Source organism: Papio anubis, chromosome 9 (assembly GCF_008728515.1).
Source record: "Papio anubis isolate 15944 chromosome 9, Panubis1.0, whole genome shotgun sequence".
Taxonomy (NCBI): Eukaryota; Metazoa; Chordata; class Mammalia; order Primates; family Cercopithecidae; genus Papio; species Papio anubis.
This window is the reverse complement of record NC_044984.1, coordinates 107070118-107089086: the sequence shown is the minus strand read 5'-3', so window position 1 is coordinate 107089086 and position 18969 is coordinate 107070118. Positions and strand designations below refer to the sequence as shown.

At 43.1% G+C, this 18969-nt stretch overlaps 1 protein-coding gene across 3 annotated transcripts in view; it reads right to left on the bottom strand.

Annotated features, from left to right (window-relative positions):
* The window catches only part of RPH3A (rabphilin 3A), a 192206-nt gene that overhangs the window by 134874 nt on the left and 38363 nt on the right, over positions 1 to 18969 (bottom strand). Inside the window, exon 1 of one of the 3 annotated variants that reach the window (XM_017946222.3) lies at positions 12211 to 12857. The exons of 1 other annotated variant lie outside the window; for it this stretch is intronic. The gene's annotated coding sequence lies outside the window, so the exon portion shown is untranslated. Of the gene's footprint in view, positions 1 to 1511; positions 1607 to 12210; positions 12858 to 18969 lie in introns of those variants that run through there. One more of the 3 variants, XM_017946221.3, reaches the window with a different exon arrangement.

The following is an 18969-nucleotide window of genomic DNA, read 5'->3' as shown; positions in this document are numbered from 1 at the left end:
GAGCCACCATGTCTGGCCCCTACTGCCTGTCTTTACAAAGCATTCTTGTTATTTGATTATTCCTTCCCAGCAGCAGCTTCAGTCCTACTCCCACCCCGACCTCTCACTGTGGTCCATTGGTGAGGCGGGCAATGAAATCATTTTATCCGCCAACACCAGGAAATGCAAAAATGGAATGTTGAATATAAACATCGACTTAAAAAAATACACCCCTGGCCGGGTGTGCTGGCTCAAGCCTGTAATCCCAGCACTTTGGGAGGCCTAGACGGGCGGATCATGAGGTCAGGAGATAGAGACCATCCTGGCTAACACGGTGAAACCCCGTCTCTACTAAAAAATACAAAAAAAAACTAGCCAGGCGAGGTGGCGGGTGCCTGTAGTCCCAGCTACTTGGGAGGCTGAGGCAGGAGAATGGCATGAACCCAGGAGGCGGAGCTTGCAGTGAGCTGAGATCCGGCCACTGCACTCCAGCCCGGGTGACAGAGCGAGACTCCATCTCAAAAAAAAACAAAAAAACAAAAAAACAGCCCTACCCTCTGCAAAGAGCTTTAATCATTCTCTCCAGGGGATTAAAACATTTCAAAGTAGCAAATGAAAACTAATTTAATCTCTCCATTTAAATATGTTTCATCAGCCTATACTTATTTTTTAAAAAAGATGGCATTGCTGAAAGTGAGAAAAAAATAAATAAATTCAATTTGTATTAGCAATCAAAACTTCACAATTTCAAAGCTGGGGTCAGGCCCCGTAATGGAAAAGGAGGGGGGATCTTTCCTGCACCAAGGAACCATGTCCACTGTCATTAAGTTTTATTTCTCTTTTACTTTGGCAAAACCCCATCCTTCAACAAAAGGGATGGGGTTATCCATTTTCTCCTCCCATTTACATTTCTGTGCAAGCCCAGTTCACAACACAAAATCATGGAACCAACCCAAATGCCCATCAATCAACAAGTGGATGAAGAAATTGTGATATATATATATACACACACACACACAAAATATACGTAGTGTATATATATAGACCATGTATATATAATATATATGATGGAATACTATGCAGCCATAAAAAACGAATGAATTAACAGCATTTGCAGTGACCTGGATAAGACTGGAGACTACTATTGTAAGTGAAGGAACTCAGCAATGGAAAACCAAACATTATATGTTCTCACTGGTATGTGGGAGCTAAGCTATGAGGACACAAAGGTATAAGAATGATACAGTGGACTTTGGAGACTTGAGGGGAAGAGTGGGAGGGAGTGAGGGATAAAAGACTACAAATATGGTACAGTGCATACTGGTCGGATGATGGGTGAACCAAAATCTCACAAATCACCACTAAAGAACTTATTCATGTAACCCAATACCACCTGTACCCCAATAGCTTATGAAAAATATATAGATTAATTAATTAAAAAATAAATTTCTGTGCAAGCCTAAGAGAATGATGCCCCAAATGACAATTTACTAATAATAAATAATAATCACTAATAATTATTGAGCACTTACCATGCACCAACCACTTCTCTAAGTACTTGACATGTGATATAACACATTCAATGTCCACACAACTCTTGTGTGCTGGGCACCATTGTTATTCCCATTTTCCAGAAGAGAAAACAGGCAAAGAGAGAGATGACATACCTAGGGGGTGGAAGAGGCAGGACTTTAGTGCAGGGACTCTGTCTCTGGTGGCCATGGTCCTAACTGCTCCACGGTACAGTCCTCAAGTCCACCCCGTTACTGTCCCCTGAGGTAATCATTGCCCCGGCTATCTTCTGTTTATCTTTCAGACCCCTCTCTGCCCTTGTCCACTGGGCCCAGGGAGGTTGGTCCACGTGGACTGCATCTTCAGGCTCCTTGTCCACTGGGTTAAGCCAATGGCAAGCCCTGGCAGGAGATGAGGGGGTAAGAGGAAGGAGTGGTTGGGGCATTCATTCCCTTGCTTTCTTCCTGAGTTGTCACTACGGGCTGACCAAGTCTCTTGGCCAAATGCCACAGCTCCTCTCAGGTCGCTCCTCCATACAACTTTCTCTTTCAAGGTCCAGGCGACTCCTCCTGCACTTCACAACAACATAGCAATGGCCCCCTGCTGGTGCAAGTCCCCAGGCTGCTGCACCACCTACTGCAGATCCCCTACGCCTTCTGACGCCTCTGTAAACAGGCCCTTTCATACTCTGCAGACTTCTGGGGTTGAGTGTCCCTCTGCTCCTGCCAAGCCCCTGGCTAACATGCCTGTCCAGGATAATTCATCAGAACTTCTTGACTATCAGTTCCCAGGCAGCCAAGAGCCTCAGTCACCAAAGGAAAACGGACTATTTGGTACCCTTAGGAAATAGGCATCCGTTCATGCCTCTCCTGATACAAAATGAGAACATAGCTAAGTCATTCTCCCTCTAATTATCTATTGAATGCCTTCTAGGTATTAGACGCTGCACTGGGGATACATTTGTGGATGTAGTTCTCCCTCACAGAGGGAGAGAATCAGGGGGAGATTCGGGTCATGAACAGAAGAACAAAAAACCGGGACAGTGTGATGACTGTGGTAAGCGTGACAAAGGAAGAGAATGGCACACCACAAGAGCTTCTGATATTTAGACCTGAAGGATGAGTAAAGGAGATGGCTAAGCAGTGTGTGTGTGTGTGTGTGTGTGTGTGTATGTGTGTGTGTGTGTCTGTGTACGGTAGTTAGGGGCATAGAGTATTCCACACAGAAGAAATAATGCATATAAAGGCCCCAGGGTAAGCAAGACTTAAAGAAAGGTGATTGGGACAAAAGTCATGTAGAGTACAACCTTAGCTATTGTTTCTACCACCCCCAGGCACAAGCAGGCACCAGCACCAGCACCAGCAGCCAGGCTTTCCATAGCCCCCGAGGGGGCACTTAGAAAGGTAAGGAGGGGGGCGTTACCACTATTGCAGCGACTAGGAGGTTGCTCCTGGCATTTCGTGTCTGGGGCCAAGGATTCTAAATGCCCTGTAATGCACAGGATAACCCCTCACCTTGGAGACTAGTGCTGCCCTAAATGTAAATAGTGCCCCCTTTGTAAAATAATGTCATCAGCAACTCATTCCTGAGGCCCTCTAAGGAGAGGCCTTCTGTGCCAGCTCTGATTCCAGCAGGAAGTGAGGAGGGATTGGGTGACCCGCAGGGAGAGGTACAGAAGTGGGTGTGCATCAGAACATTTTTCTCACAGGATAAAACCAGGAGCATAAGGGAAAGAGGGAAGGGTAAGTAAGAGAGGGCTTAAGGAATTTTCTTTTTCATTTTGGAATGAGAAGTAAACATGAGAGAAGAACATTCTAGAAAGTAGCTGTCATCATTGTAGGGTAATGTTTTCAAACTCTTTAGACCAAGACTCACAGTAAAAATTGTATGTTTATGTAATAACTCAGTTTATACACACACGTACACAAATGTGTGACTTATGTGACTGAAGCCAAAGTTTCACAAAACTACACTTGCCCTCAAGTAAGTGATGTTCTTTGTATTTTTTTTACAAAGTGATGTCTTTGTAAGTGATGTTCTTTGATATTTTCTATTCTATACTGACTTCGACCCACTAGATAGGTAGGATTTTACAACTTACTAAATAGATTTCATGTCTATTTAGAAACAAACTAGGTGAGCATATTTTAAAGATTAGAAGTGTGATAACACATTGTGTTGGTAAGCATATGAAGAAGTCAGCCATCTTGGATACTCTTAGTGAGAGTGAAAATTAGTGGAATTCCATCAATAGGCTATTTGGCAGTACTTATATCAATATTTTAAATGCATATCTCTTTGACACAGCAATTCTATTTCCAGGAATTTCTTACAGATTTATTCAAACATGGATGTAAAAGTATATTTATTGCAGCATTGTTTGTAGTGACATAAGATGGGAAGCAATATAAATGTCCATCTAAAGGGGACTGGATAAATGAATTATGGAACATCTTTATTATAGAATACTAAGCAACCGTGAAAATAAATGAGGCAAGTTTAAACAAACTGAATTGGAATAAGATCCAAAGTGTTTCATATAGCTGAAAAAGCAAAAGCAATATACTGATAATTCTTGAGGCCAAATGGTAAGTACAGAGGGATTTATCACACTATCCTCTCCTGTACATGTTTGAATTTTTCCATAATTAAAAAATTTAAAAGACAAGTGTCCAAACTATATGCTCAGTATGCTACCATTTGTATTTAAGCAGATCCGCTTAAACAGGTAACAGGACACATATGAGACTGGAAGTAGACAGGGTCTCTAGCAAGAAAATTAGGGAACAGATGTGGGGGAAAGGTTTAACCTTGTATTCTTTCTCCTCCTTTAATTTGCAACCACTTGTACCTTTCCTCTCTGTGTGTATATGCATAATTTAAAATAATATAGACACAAAACTGGCTTGCCAATCTCAACAAGGAGAAACACAATTTTATTTGAAATCAAAATAATCAAAATAATACCTGAAAGCAACACACAAACAAATTCACTGAAAATAATATACTTCTAACTCTGACTCCTGCCCCCAGCCCCACCACCACACTACCGTTGGGGGCATCCCAAGCGTTCAAGTAAAACATGCAATTGTGTTCAATTATATTTTCTGTCAAGCTGTTGTTTCTTTGAATGAAGATGGAACAAAGACTAGGCCACATGAGACCCCAATTATAGCTGGGTAATTACTGGAAATGATTTAAAGTTTAACTTATTTAAGTCCTCTACTTTAAGAATGACAGAATTGCCAGGCATGAGCCTAGCAATTGCAACACTTTGGGAGGCCAAGGCAGGTGGATCACTTGAGCCTAGGAGTTCGAGTCTAACCTAGGCAACATGGTGAAACCTCATTTCTACCAAAAACAAAAATCAGCCAGGTGTCGTGGTTTACGCCTGTAGTCCCAGCTACTCAGGAGGCTGAGGTGGGAAGATCACTTGAGCCGGGGAGGCAGAAGTTGTAGTGAGCCAAGATTGAGCCAGGGAGGCAGAAGCTGTAGTGAGCCAAGATCTTGCCACTGCACTCCAGCCTGAGTGACAGAGCCAAAACTTGTCTCAAAAAACAAAACAAAACAAAACAAAAACAAAAAAAGAGAAAGAAACAAAAAGAAATTCTAAAATAAATAAATAAATAAATAAAAGAATGACAGAATTATGAGCCAACCACTCCATTTCTCAGCGTCTGCCTGAGGGGAGGCTGGAACAAAGATGTTCATTACAATCTGGTCTGTAATAGGGAAAAACTGAAAATAGCATAAACATTCAATAATAACAAAATGACTAAATAAGTCATGATACATCTGTATTATGGGATGCCATGCAGCTATTTAACAATATCAAAAATATACATATATTAATGTGGAAAGAACTCTAAGACACAATGTTGGGTGAAAAGGCAAGTTGTGGTACAATATTATAGTATCTGTTCAGTTATTGAAGACACACAATCACAAAACAATACTGTATGTTAATATACAAATGCATACAAATCATCTGGAAATATATACATCAATCATACGACAGGATACTTCAGGGAGTTGTGGTCAAAGAGGACGTGAGCCTTATTTGTAAATCTCATTTTTTATAAGAATGTACTTCTGTATTACTTGTGTGATCACACATTATTTCAGAATGTACCCTTCATTAAAGGGTTCAGAAAGAATAGCCTGACCCCAGTCCATGTGGTCAGTGAACTTAAGAGTTATTTTTAGAATCTAAAGTCTAGAATCTGCCTCCCAATCAAAGAATTCTTTCCACTACCAATTAGTTCCTCATCTTAATTTTGAAATCAACAAAAATCACATTTCCTACTCAAGAGAGAATAAGGCAGGACTTTCAGTCCCACCAGACACCAGTGAGGAGATAAATGTTTTTATGCGCTAAACGTAACATGGTTAGATCTCTACAAGGTTAGCTAAGACAATTAATTTCAAAGCCTTCCAACTGACATCAATACACAAACTAGCTTCCACGTCAGCTTTAGAAAATGAATCTCATGACAGTGAAGAATTCAGTAGCGGGTTTGGTCTTGTTACTTTAAAAAAGACAATGTACTTCAAAGTGAGATGAAACTATTTTCTAGAGCAACTTCATAATCATACCACAAGAATAATGTTTGCCTCTAAAACCAGAACCCAGTGGGGATAAACTGGAAGGAAGGAAGAAGCCTCAAAGAGGCGTCAAGTTAAAATCTGCAAGAGACACCCATGAGAGGAAAAGGAAAAGATTGAAAGTCTCAGAAAGTTTATTATAGGTTACCATAACAGCTAACATTTATTTATTCAGTCAAAAAATATTGAATACTGACTATGCCAGGCACTGTGCTAGGTACTAGGAATACAGTCATGAAGAAGGCACAGAAACCCTGTGATCATGGGGCTAACACGAACATGAAGCTGGCATTAAACATAAGAGTAACAGGAAACAATAACCTGGGAAGGTGAATAGGATGTACCAGGGTAGGAGGATTTTTTGTTTTTTATATAAGTTATTTTATTTTTTTGAGACAGGGTCTTGCTTTGTTGCCCAGGCTGGAGTGCAGTGGAGCAATCCTGGCTCACTGCAGCCTCAAATCCCTGGGCTCAAATGATCCTCCCTCCTTAGCCTCTTGAGCAGCTAGAATTACAGATGTGTGCCACCATGCCCAGCTAACTTTTATATTTTTGTAGAGATAGGGCCTTGCTAAGTTTCCCAGGCTGGACTCCAACTCCTGGCTTCAAGCAATCCTCCCACATCAGCCTCCCAGACTGCTGAGATTATAGCCATTAGCCACTGTACCCAGCCCTCTATTTATATAGTGAGTGGCCAGGGAAAGTCTCAATGAGAAGATGATGCTTGAGCAAACACCTGAAGGAGGCCAAAGAGCAAGGCCAAACAGCTCTACAGGAAGTGTGTTTAAGGCAGAGGGAATGTAAGTGCAAAGGCCCTGAGGCAGAGACATGCCTGGCACAGGTTTGAGGAGCAGCAACAGGCCAACATGGCTGGAGAAGAGAGAACAAGAGGAGAATCCCAGAAGAAGAGAGAGGAAGCCAAGAGCCAGGTGGTGGAGAGTGCAATAGGCCACTGTAACGACCTTGGCTTTTACTCCGAGACGGAAGCCATTGAAGAGTTTAGAGGGCAGGAGTGACATGAACTCACACACCACTGAATATTCTGATGGGGAGCAAGGGGAGAGGTGGGAAAACCAGTGAGGTCACCGCAATAATCCAGGGGAAAGATGGTTTATCATGTGGTTACTGTGAGTCAGGGACTTTGCATACCATATCTTTTATTTTATTTTTTAAATTGACACATAATTCACATACCATAAAATTCATCATTTTAGAGTGTACAATTCAGTTGTTTTCAGTATATTTACAAGATTGTACAACCATTACCACTATCTAATTCGAGAGCATTGTATCATCCCCAAAAGACACCCCATATCCATTAGCAGTCACTCCCTATTCTCTCTCCTCCCAGCCCCTGGCAACCACTAATCTACTTTCTGTCTCTATGGATTTGCCTCTTCTGGACATTTTATACAAATGAAATCATATAACATGTGGCCTTTTGCAGCAGGCTTCTTTCACTTAGCATGATTTTTTTAAAGTTCATCATGATGTAGCACAGATCCATGCTTCAGTTCTTTTGATGGCTGAATAATACACCCCATCTTATTAAATTCCCACCAAAGTCCTGTGAGGATGCTACTATTACTGTCATACCCAGTTTTCAGATAAGGGAACTGTAGCACAGAGAGGTCAAGTCACTTGCCCAAGGACAAACCAGAGAGCAGAAGGGCTGGGATTTGAACTTGGAAGTCGGACAGCAGTGCTAGCCCACTGGACTGTTTTGTTAACTGCCTTATTGAATGGTGGCATCACTAAAGCTCCTAGCCAGGCCCTCACTGGACTGGGGAAACAGAGGCCCCGATTTCATACAGAGTCAGGCAGAGCGGTGACTGAGACCCGAATGCCACACCATGCTGTTCAGTGTAGGTTCCACACCAGCATCCCGTTGCTTCCCAAGTGGGCCCTTCTCATCCTGGGTGGTGCCAGATAAGATGGGGGAGAGTGGATCTGCCAGAGGGTGAGATCGGGGAGGAGGACAATAAGCAGTGGGAGACAATGCCAATAGTGTTGCTGTCCCCACAGCTGACCTCAAAAACATCAGCTCAGCTCAACAAATACTATGCCTCTACTGTGGACTAGATATGGTGGTCAGTAAGACACGGTCGCTGCCCTTAAAAAGTTCCCAGGGCCACTGGGGAAACCACTATCCTGATATTATATGAAAGAGGAAGCTGTGGGGCCCCTGTCTTTGCCATCTTTGCATGAGTGAGGAGCCTGGCAAGGCGCTGGGTACGCAGCATTCTGCCAACAGACATTTCTGAGGAGCATCTACATCCTTGGAACATCATCCATCCTCCTCAGCTCTTTCTCATTAACCCTGTTTCACCTATAACCCTCCTTGAAATGCGCCATTGTATGTGCTCTGGGAGCCCCAGCCACATACGTTTGGGAAAGAGGTGATCACCCCACTCACCCAGGTCCAATCAGATTTCTGCTGCTGGGGGTTTGAATTTTGGATATAGACGAGCTATGCTGCTCCATAGCGAGCAGCGGCAAATGCTGTCAGAGCTCTATGCAGACTTATCCCCTTGGATCCCTTTATCATTGTTGTGACTCAGGGTGACACAGAGAGCCTAATATGTCTGGGAGTTCCCTTAAACTATGACTGACAGGTGTAGGAATAAATACTCCAGCTCCCTCACCTCCTAATGAGGACAACACCCAGGCATGACTGTAGTATCTACAGTGCCTCCTGTGGGTTTAAGCCAAGCTTGCCTTCCTTAGGATGGCTTGGTACCACCCCCTTTCCTCCCCTTGTGATACCTTTTCTCTATTCCCCTGCCAGTCTCCCAGGGGAACACTCCCTAATCAATCTTTTTCACATGTTTCAGGGTCTACACCTGGGAACCAGCTTAAGACCAGGGGTTGAGGTGAGCTAGAGAGTCATGTAATAATCACTAGCCTTTCTTGAGTACTTCCTATGTACCAGGTAGTTATAAGCACTTCACACATATTTACTCATTTATCTCACAATATCCCTACGAGGCAGGTGCTATTACTGTCCCAAGTTCACAGATAAGGAAAATGAGGTGTTTGGTGTCGCCGTCCATACAACATGAGTATGGAACGAGTTCAAGTTCACACAGCTAGGAAGCGGCAGAGCTGAAATCTGAACCCAGGCAATCTGAGTCCAACTCTGGGCTCTCAACTTCTAGATGATCTGCCTCTCTTGCGTAGGCTTGGGGAGCAAGAGCTGGCATTTGGGGGTGCCATGAAGGACCAAATACAAGCAGATTCATGGAGAGGTGGTATCTATCTATAGAGAATAAAATGAAGCAGAGAAGCACTGAGAGTATGTCTATGGGGAAGGGTCCACGGTGACAGTTATGACTTTTGAGTTGTAATGAAGCCCAGCCATAGTTCCTGCCATTGAGTTCTAAAAGGTTCTAAAAGGTTTTCCTGGTTTCCTGCAACAACCTCCATTTTCATCTGAGCTAATATGAATGGACCGCTGCTCCTTGGAGCTAAATCAGTTCCCATAATTGCCCAATCAATGGGTACTAAGATGAGCGAGGTGTGGTTCTAGTCCTGCAAAGGTCTATGGTCCAGCCTCAGTGTGAAGATTTCAGTTATTTTTAAGCCAGTATTTATGGAAGGTTTATATGGAAAATTACATGAAGCAGTACATCGAACATTTTACAGGCATTGAGTCATTTCATTCCATGAAGTGGATGCTATAATTCACTCCATTTTACAGATAAAGAAATCAAGGCTCAGAAATGCTACGTCCCTTATGAAAGATCACAATGTAATATGGAACAAATCCAGGACTTCAGCTCAGGTCTGATAGGCACTAAGGACCACAGTTTTGGCTTTCCTGCATTGCTTGTTCATGCTTTGTTCTGTGAGGTACAGTGGGGAACTGTGGGGTCTTTACTTAACCAAATCTACTCTTGTGGGCAAAAATAACTCACAAGTCAATCGTAACTTGTCAGAGCCAAAATTCAGGCAGCCTACCTTTCTTCTGGAAAACTGGAGTTTGGGCATAAAATAGCAATCTTACACAGACACACACACACCCCATGACTGAAACATTGCACCTTCCTCCCTACCACTCCCATGATCAATATCTCTTGACTCCCCACAGATATGCTCCCCCTTGACCAGTTGGGACCATGCAGACATGCAGCAGGAGTGTTTGACGAATGGAGAACATTTAGTGAACACAGAGTCTTCAGGAAGAGGTGGCATTCCTCCCTCACAACAGCAGCTGAAAAATTTCTTTACAAGCAAAACAAAGCCCCTTTATGGCTCGGACAATTATACAGAAGCAGCTTGCTCCTAATAGTTTGAGGAACAGGTTAATACCAGTCAGATACCAACCAGGAAAATAGATATCACGCTAAGTATTTCAAGCAGATGAAATTTAATGCAGGAAATTGGTTATGGGGGGATGAAAAAGGTCAGAAGCTAAGAGGGGACGGTGAGGTCACCCAGAGATTAGCTACATCAAGAAGCCATAATTGTCTGGGTAGACAGAGGGAGAAGGAGGTAATGCCAGAGCCCAGGGGCCAAAAAGCTGAAACTGTAGAGATATAGCCATTGCAAAAAAAAAAAAAATTCTCTCAGGTAGGGAGAGACAGGGAAGGTGGAGAGGGGTAGATGAAATAAATAAAAATATTTTACCCTAAAAAATATTGCTTTGAAATGGCTGCCACAGGGCCAGCAGACTAGAAAGGACCTGCAAAGCTATCTTTTGTTGGGGAAAACTGTAGAGAATCTACATTAATGCAGCCAGATCTTCCCTAGTCTGGATCTAGGAAAGATTAACTGAGAGTTTTATACCTTCAAAGGTCTGAAAGAAACATTTGCCACCTATTCCCTCTGAGGGTTGCTACCTGTGAAGTTTTATCTACATAACAAGACCACCTTTGCTAGTCAAGCTTCCTCTTCTCCCACTCCTATAACCTGTCTTTCCACTAAAACCTGACTTACTACCTTAACTTATGTTTTGCCATTCTCTGAGCCTGCATTCTTTCTTAACCTCAAGTTGGTACGTAAGCTCCTGTACCTCATTGAGGGGCTAGGTCTTAATTCTGAAGGCTACTGAATTAAATAAATTGGTATGCCTTTTCTCCTGTTCATCTGCCTCATGCCAGTGATTTTTAGCAAACCTTCCAGGTTCTACATGGAGAAAGTAGTGAGAGATAAGGAACCTGGAAATGTCCCAGGTTCTCTCCTCCTTTTGCCCTCAAATATCCTGCCAACGTCTTCTACTGGCTGCCCTCAGGCAGAAGATGGGGAGCCTGGAAATGCTGCCTAAAGGGGTTGTCCTCCCCCATGATAACAGGACAGGGGAGGGAGAGCAGAGGACCTAAGGGAACACAGGCCCGGACCACCACACACTTGCTTCATTCATTCATAAACCAAAAATAAAATCCCAAGCCCCTCAACCACCGAAATGAACCCTTCTCTCAGCTAAGGGCATTCCAAAGTTAACCTGAAAAACTAGTTCAGGCCATGGTGGGAAGCGCAGGTTTGACATGCTTCATTATAACCTCCTCCGTCTTGAAATTCAGGCACAGCTGACCAACAGTAACACCAACACAGACATTAAGACTGACAGAAAAGCTGATAAGAAACATTTACAATCTATTCTCTCTGAAGCCTACTACCTAGAAGCTTCATCTGCATAATAAAACTTGGTCTCCACAACCCCTTATCTTAACCCAGACATTTCTTTCTATTGATTCCAGGTCTTTAGATAATAACTTTCTCAACCAATTGTTGGAAAATCTTTGAATCCACCTATGACCTGGAAGCCCTCACTTCAAGTTGTTCCACCTTTCTTGACCTAACCAATGTACATCTCACATGTATTGATTGATATCTTACGTCTCCCTAAAATGTATAAAGCCAAGTTGTAGCCCAAACACTTTGGGCACATGTTCTCAGGATCTCCTGAGGGCTGTATCATGGGACATTGGTCACTCATATTTGGCTCAGAATAAATCTCTTCAAGTATTTTACAGAGTTTGACTCTTGTCATGGACACATTCATTCATTCAGTGAATATTCATTGAATGCCCACCATGTCCTAGGCACTGTGCTAGACGCCCAGAGCCCAACACTAATAATACACAGATCCTTCCTTGAGGGAGAGTTACTTACAATTCTATGAATTGTGGGCTAATAGCAAGACAGCATATGGTTTACAGTCCTCACTGAGATGACATTGCAGTTTCATCTTAGACCATGAAAGGGGTTTGCCATCTGTGTGGAGCACCTGCTGTTTTTATCTGCCCAGTACCCAACATTCTTTGGGGAATGAGCTTTGACCCACCTCAGTCCCTCTGATTGCCTAGAGGATGATCACATGAGCCAAATCTGTCCAATCAGCATATTCCTTCTTCCTGGCCAGTGATTGGATGGAGGATGAGCACATGACTAAAACGGGTCCAATGAGAAGACATCTCAGACTGTCTGGAACCTTAAATAGAAAGGAGCTCTCTTTCGCCTGGTGTTGCTGCAATGGATGGAGGTATGTCAGAACAGTTGATCACCTTGCCCCTAGCAAGAATGACTGTACTTAAGAATGAAGCCAACACAAAGAGAAATCGATCTGAGAGAAACAAAAAGTCCTGATGGTATAGTATGAGTCCCTGGATCCCCATATCTGAGGCCAGTAACACTAGATTCTTCAGTTATTTGAACAAATAGACATTTTTTTCTGCTTCAGCCACTTTATGTTTGATTTATGTCACTTCTGATTTTAAAAAGCCTTGAATGATAAGATTGGGGGAAGACAGAGGAAATGGGCTTTGCAAGGAGAAGCAGGAAAGAGAGTGGTGTATTCAGGGAACCACAAATAGTTTGATGTGCCTGAAGGATAGGTTTCTGTGAAAAGAAATAGGAAATGAGTCTGGGAAGGTCAATGTGAACCTAAAGATCCCTGAGCCTTAAATGGAGGAGGCTAAACTTCCTCCAAGTAATAGAAAGTTCTACAACTTTCTATTTTTACATTAAATAATTGGCAAAAGTTCTGGGCATCTCCATACTCAGTATTGTGCCCAGACTTTGGGGAGTTCAAAAGAGATGGTTCCATCTCTCAGGTAGCTTATAATTTAGTTGGGGAAATACAAGGTAAAAGTGGGAAAACTATAGCAGATAATGTAATATAGTGAATACTTATTGAACATTTATGACAGAAGCTGCATTGTGTTTGCATAGACATTTTTCACTGATTCCACACATATTTCTATGAAGTAAGTGCTAATCGCCCGGTTTTATTGACGAGGAAACTATGGCTCAGAGAGTTTGCGTTACTTGCCTATGATTGCAGTTTGGAAATGCCAGAGCCAGAATTTGAACCCAAGCAGTTTGTGGAGTCCAAACCATTCTGCCAAGTGGTCCATTGAGTTATAGGTGGAATGAGAAAAGTAAACATGAAAGGGAGTCCAAATGTCAAGCACTGACTCTATAGCCAGACTGTGGTTTTGCCCCTGGTTTCATCATGGAAGACAGCCCCTCAGGGGCACAGCTGTGGGTCATAAGTCTACATGGCAAACAGCACTTCTGTCCCTCAACGGGTGTCCTTGTGGGCTCAGGGGTGACCTGACCCTGCTGAGAAGTCAGACAAATGGGCCCCCTGTCCAGGGGAATGGGAAATTGAATGCAAGAGGAAGGAGAAGCAGGCAGCTTCCAGGAGCCCCGCCTCTTGCAACACATCTCCCCACTCCCAGTTTTTCCTGGATGGCACCACTTTTTCCATGATTCTAACTGTCTCCTGACTGGTACTGTGATCTTGACATCCCACTCCAGTTCCCAATGAACAGGGCTCACATCATAGTGTAGCCTGCTGGCAGAAAGAGGGGGGTTGCTTTATATTTTTGGAGAGGGTGGAGGAGAGTAGATTCTGAAACCTATCCATTGCCTACCTACTACATTCCCTCATACTCTTAGAATGCACGTGCATATGAATACACACACGGACGCAGGCACACATTGCTCTCTATTGATGTAAATTATGCCCATACTTCAAAGCCTCCTGAAATCTTACCTCTTGTGATAAGCCTTCTTGAGCACCCAAACTGGAATCCCCTTGTCTTAGAACTCCATGAATCAGAATCACTTAGAGAAAGCAAGATAAAAGAGATTACATGACCTGAGTTCACAAGGCATATAAGTGTCAATGCTGCAACTGGATTCCAAGTTTCCTCATACCTTCCTCCAGACCATTTGTCTTCCTTGAGACCCATAACTCTAATTATTTGTATGCCCCAGTGGACACCTTTCAACACCTTGAAATACCTTTAATCTCAAGGATGGCAAAGAGTGTTCATCATATCAGTGTTGATTGATTGGCTGTGGCTGTCTGGAGCATTGTGTTGAAAGGAATGCAGTGGGTTGGGGGCGGGGGTCATCATTGTGTTGAGAAGGATGCAGAGGGCCGTAACTGATTACCGATGGCTGCCACGGGTGGAGAACGGAGACTGATGTCCCACATGCCATGGATTTGCCATCTCTTCTTCCTTTCAGAAGCTTCTCCCAAATGTCCCTGGCAGAATTAGCTGCTCATTGACCTGGATTCCCATACCACCAAGTAAACATGTTCACTCAGGAGCCATTTATACATGCCTAGACCCTCAGTCAGTGCCTTGCCTGAACCCAAAGCAGGTCCTCAAAGACTATCTGAATGTCGCACTGTTCAGATATGTTCATTATAACTTCACAAGTGTATGTCATCTTTAACAACTAGATTGCAACTTTTCATGGGAACCAGCATCATACTGCACTGTATTTGATATTCTCCTACCATGCCTAGCATAGTGCTGAACACATACTTAATTTAATTTGCTATCAGTTGCTAAATGTTTACTACATACTATAGGCTATGACATGGACTTCCTATATATTACCATATTCGTCCCTCCCTATGCCCTAGAAGGTTGTACAAAAGAAGACAATGAGGCTCAGAGAGGTTATTCAACTTGCCCAAGGTCACACAGCCAGTAAGCAGCAGAGCTAGGATTTAAATCTGGGTCTCCGTGAATGCAATTTTGGCTAATTGATCATCATTACAACAAAAAATGGTGGTCAGTGGGGAGGTAATGAGAATGCCCACGCTTAAAATCTAGAGACTGATGTGGGGTTCAAGGTGTATTTTATCTTATTAAATGCGGTGTTTCAGCTCAGAGCTTCCTCAGGTTTGTCAAAGTCTAAGCCAGGCTGCAGCGGCTGCTGTACCGTGAATATCTGCACTGCCCAGACTTGGGCCGGCTAGTCCAGCCGATGTGACTCAGCACCTGGAAACATATGCTTCTTTAAATAGATCTTGCTGTCAGCTGGTTCTCAGAGCTGATCAATGACTTACCTGTCATTGGAAGGAACCTAGAGAGGTGTCCTGGGGTGTGCTGAGCTGCTGTGCTGGAGCAGAGCAGAGGGACATATGCACCAGAAGAGATGTAGTTGTGGCTGTGACCCTGCCAGAGTTAGAATGGCTGGGAAAGACACCTGAAGCAGGGGCTAGACAACCCCCTCATAGCCCCTGCTGCTGAGGGTTCAAGGTTCCTCATTTGTCCACACCTATCCTTTAATCTCACCTTTTGGAGTTAGGGACCATGCCCCTGCAGTTTTGTGAAGTGAGCAGAAAACAAGGTGGACCAGGGTCAGGAGATCTGTGTTCAAACACCAGCTTTACCATCTTCAGCTGTGCAACCTTGGGCAAGTCCTTCACTTTCCTGTCCTCTCATTCATCAAGCAGCGCTCTCTAATTACAAATGCACAACAGGAGGCAGAAGACAACCTGATTGTTCTCAATGGAGGATCACCCGAATGACATGGTTCATCCAAACCAGGAAACGAAGGCTGCTCAGACCAGAGAGGCAATTGTCATGCACTGAAATGGAACCATCTCCAAACAAGGTGTGGGACAATGACCTGCCCTCTGTGTGTTTTCAGTGGTGTCCTATTTAACATGTATGCTAGTATATTCATAGAATAACTCCAAAAGGATGCATACACACACACACACACACACACACACACACACGAATGGAGGATTCAAGACTTATTTTTGGCCGGGCGCGGTGGCTCAAGCCTGTAATCCCAGCACTTTGGGAGGCCGAGACGGGCGGATCACGAGGTCAGGAGATCGAGACCATCCTGGCTAACACGGTGAAACCCCGTCTCTACTAAGAAATACAAAAAACTAGCCGGGCGAGGTGGCAGGCGCCTGTAGTCCCAGCTACTCGGGAGGCTGAGGCCAGAGAATGGCGTGAACCCGGGAGGCGGAGCTTGCAGTGAGCTGAGATCCGGCCACTGCACTCCAGCCTGGGCTACAGAGCGTTATTCCAACAAAACAAAACACCACAGTGTAAAAAAAAGACTTATTTTTTACACTGTGGTGTTTTGTTTTGTTTGAATTCTCACTGTTTCATGCTTCCAAAACAATTTCTAAGGCAGCGACCACAATCACACAAATGTGTTCAATTGAAAACAGGGTGGGGCTATAGAAACATCACTAAACTGGGGCACAAAAAGTCCAGGTCTAAAACATCACTAAACTGGGGCACAAAAAGTCCAGGTCTAAAACATCACTAAACTGGGGCACAAAAAAATCCAGGTTTATTTCCAGTGACCACAAGCTGTGTGGGTTTTGGAAAACCCTCTAGGATCTCTGAGCTTTAGTTTATGCTTTTTATTAAGAGGATTTATTCATGACCAGGAAGCACCATATTCCTGTCCTCCTGGGTTGGTAAAAAGATCAAATATGGGACAACTTGGAAAGCACAATGGGACACCCATCTGTAAGACACATATTGTTATTAATACTGTCTTACTCCTATAAAACAGAGGAGTGAGCCTACAACTAGATACACGTAGGTGACTTCCTCTGTTAAGGCATTTTTTTCAAGTGCATTGTAGTATTTTGTGTGACTTTTGAATCACATGAGTACTGGTTTGGAGCTCAGCAGAACTAGGTTGAAAGCCCAGCTCAATCATTGACTAGCTTGAACAAGTGACTTAAAATCCAAAGTCTCATTTATTGGTAAAATGATGATAGCAAAAAATCCATAGGGATATTGTGAAAATTAAATGAAATAGCAATTTGAACATTTAGCATAGTAGGTGCTCAATAAACAGTGGGTTTTTCTTTTAAACCTTCCTCACAGTCATCCCACAAGCCATTTTGCTTTTAGGATCTAGATGTCACATATGCAATGTTTAGAAACCCCCACTTCTGAAGGAAAATGAGTTTACTTTCTGTCTTAACAGAGGTTCTCTAGAAAACAGAGCCCAGGCAAAAGCATTCTGGACTGACACTGTATTGGGGAATGCAATCCCAGGGAAGCAAGAGTGAGGAAAAAAAGAGGGAGACAAAAGGAAGTGTATTATGGAGCTGGTCAGTTGCCTGGTACTGCAGATGTCTTCAAAGAAGCTGCATCTTTGAACCACCCATTTAGAGCCAGGAATAATTTATCCACCAGCTCTCATCTTCCATTGGTCAAAGCTCTCCCCCAGCTCCCCTACACTTCTGGATTTCATACGAGTGGGTAGCAACTGGATTCTACAGTGCTTCATGCCTTGGTGGAACAGGAAAATTCCAGGGCAGAGGGGAGAGGTGTACAGCACCAGCATGAGGGGAGGTAATTCTGGGCTATTTCCATGAGTGATATAAGGGACTAGAGAAGCTGCCACAGCAGGATGGTGGCAACATTGTCTTTAAGACAATGAGAACACAAGCTGTTACTAGCTCACTCTGGCCAGAAAGTGAGGCAGGTGCATGGCTCCCAAAAAGTACACAAGCTGAGTGTAACACCTTCCATCCAGGTGAGAGCCCAGATTCACCTCTTAATATTCTCAATAGGATGTCAACCTGCTCGTCTGGTGTCTAAAGCCTATAGACCCACTCTCTACCACCCATCTCAGAGAACGAGGGAGGTCTTCTTAGCCCTGGGAGAGGGCTCTGTATACAGTTCTATACAGTTTTATGCCTTCATTATGTTTAATTGATATATCATAATTGTACATATGTATGGGGTGCAGTGTGTTATTTTAGCTTGCAAGTAATTTTTTTTTAATTTTAAAAAATGTGATGTCTCAATACATGTACACAATGTGTAATGACCAAATCGGGGTAATCAGCATATTCATCACCTCAAACTTTTATCATTTCTTTGTGTTGGGAACATTCAAGATCCTCTCTTTTAGTTATTTGAGAATATATAATAAATTGTTAATTATAGTAGTCCTCCACTCCCATTGAATGTCCTACTGAGGTCCACGACAGTCCCTGGAATTTCTCAACTCTTTGCCCCAGAAGGCTACTAACTTGGATCTTGTTACCTCAGCCTCTTGCAGAGCTGTCCATCAGGAAAGGCATTTAAATGTGAGATCTTGGGCTTTTTAATCAAAGAAGGCGATGAAAAGCCACAGCCTTGCCAAATCTGTTCTTGCATCTGTCCAGTTTTATTTGGGACGTTGAACCATGGTATTCAGTGTCCTCTATTTAAACTCATTTTATTTCATTCATTTGTCTATTCAGCAAATATGTATTGAGGGAATCAATAAGAAAAAGACAATCTAAGAGAAAGATGGCAAAGGGTAATGAATAGAGAGTTCATAGAAAAGAAAACACACGTCTCATATGCATTTGAAAGATGCTCAGTCTCACTCAAATAAGAGAAATGCAAAGTAAAACTACACTGAAATAGTATTTTCCCCATCAGGTGGGCAAAAAAAGTGGAAAGGTTAATAATACACTTTGCTGGCAAGGCTGTGGGGAACTGGGTATTCTCAGACATTACTGGTAGGAGTGTTCCTATGCAGTGTAGTTTGACAATATCTATCAAAATTATTAATGCATATATTTTTTGACACAACAATTCCTCTTCTGGGAATTTATCCTAACGAAATGTTTGGACTTGC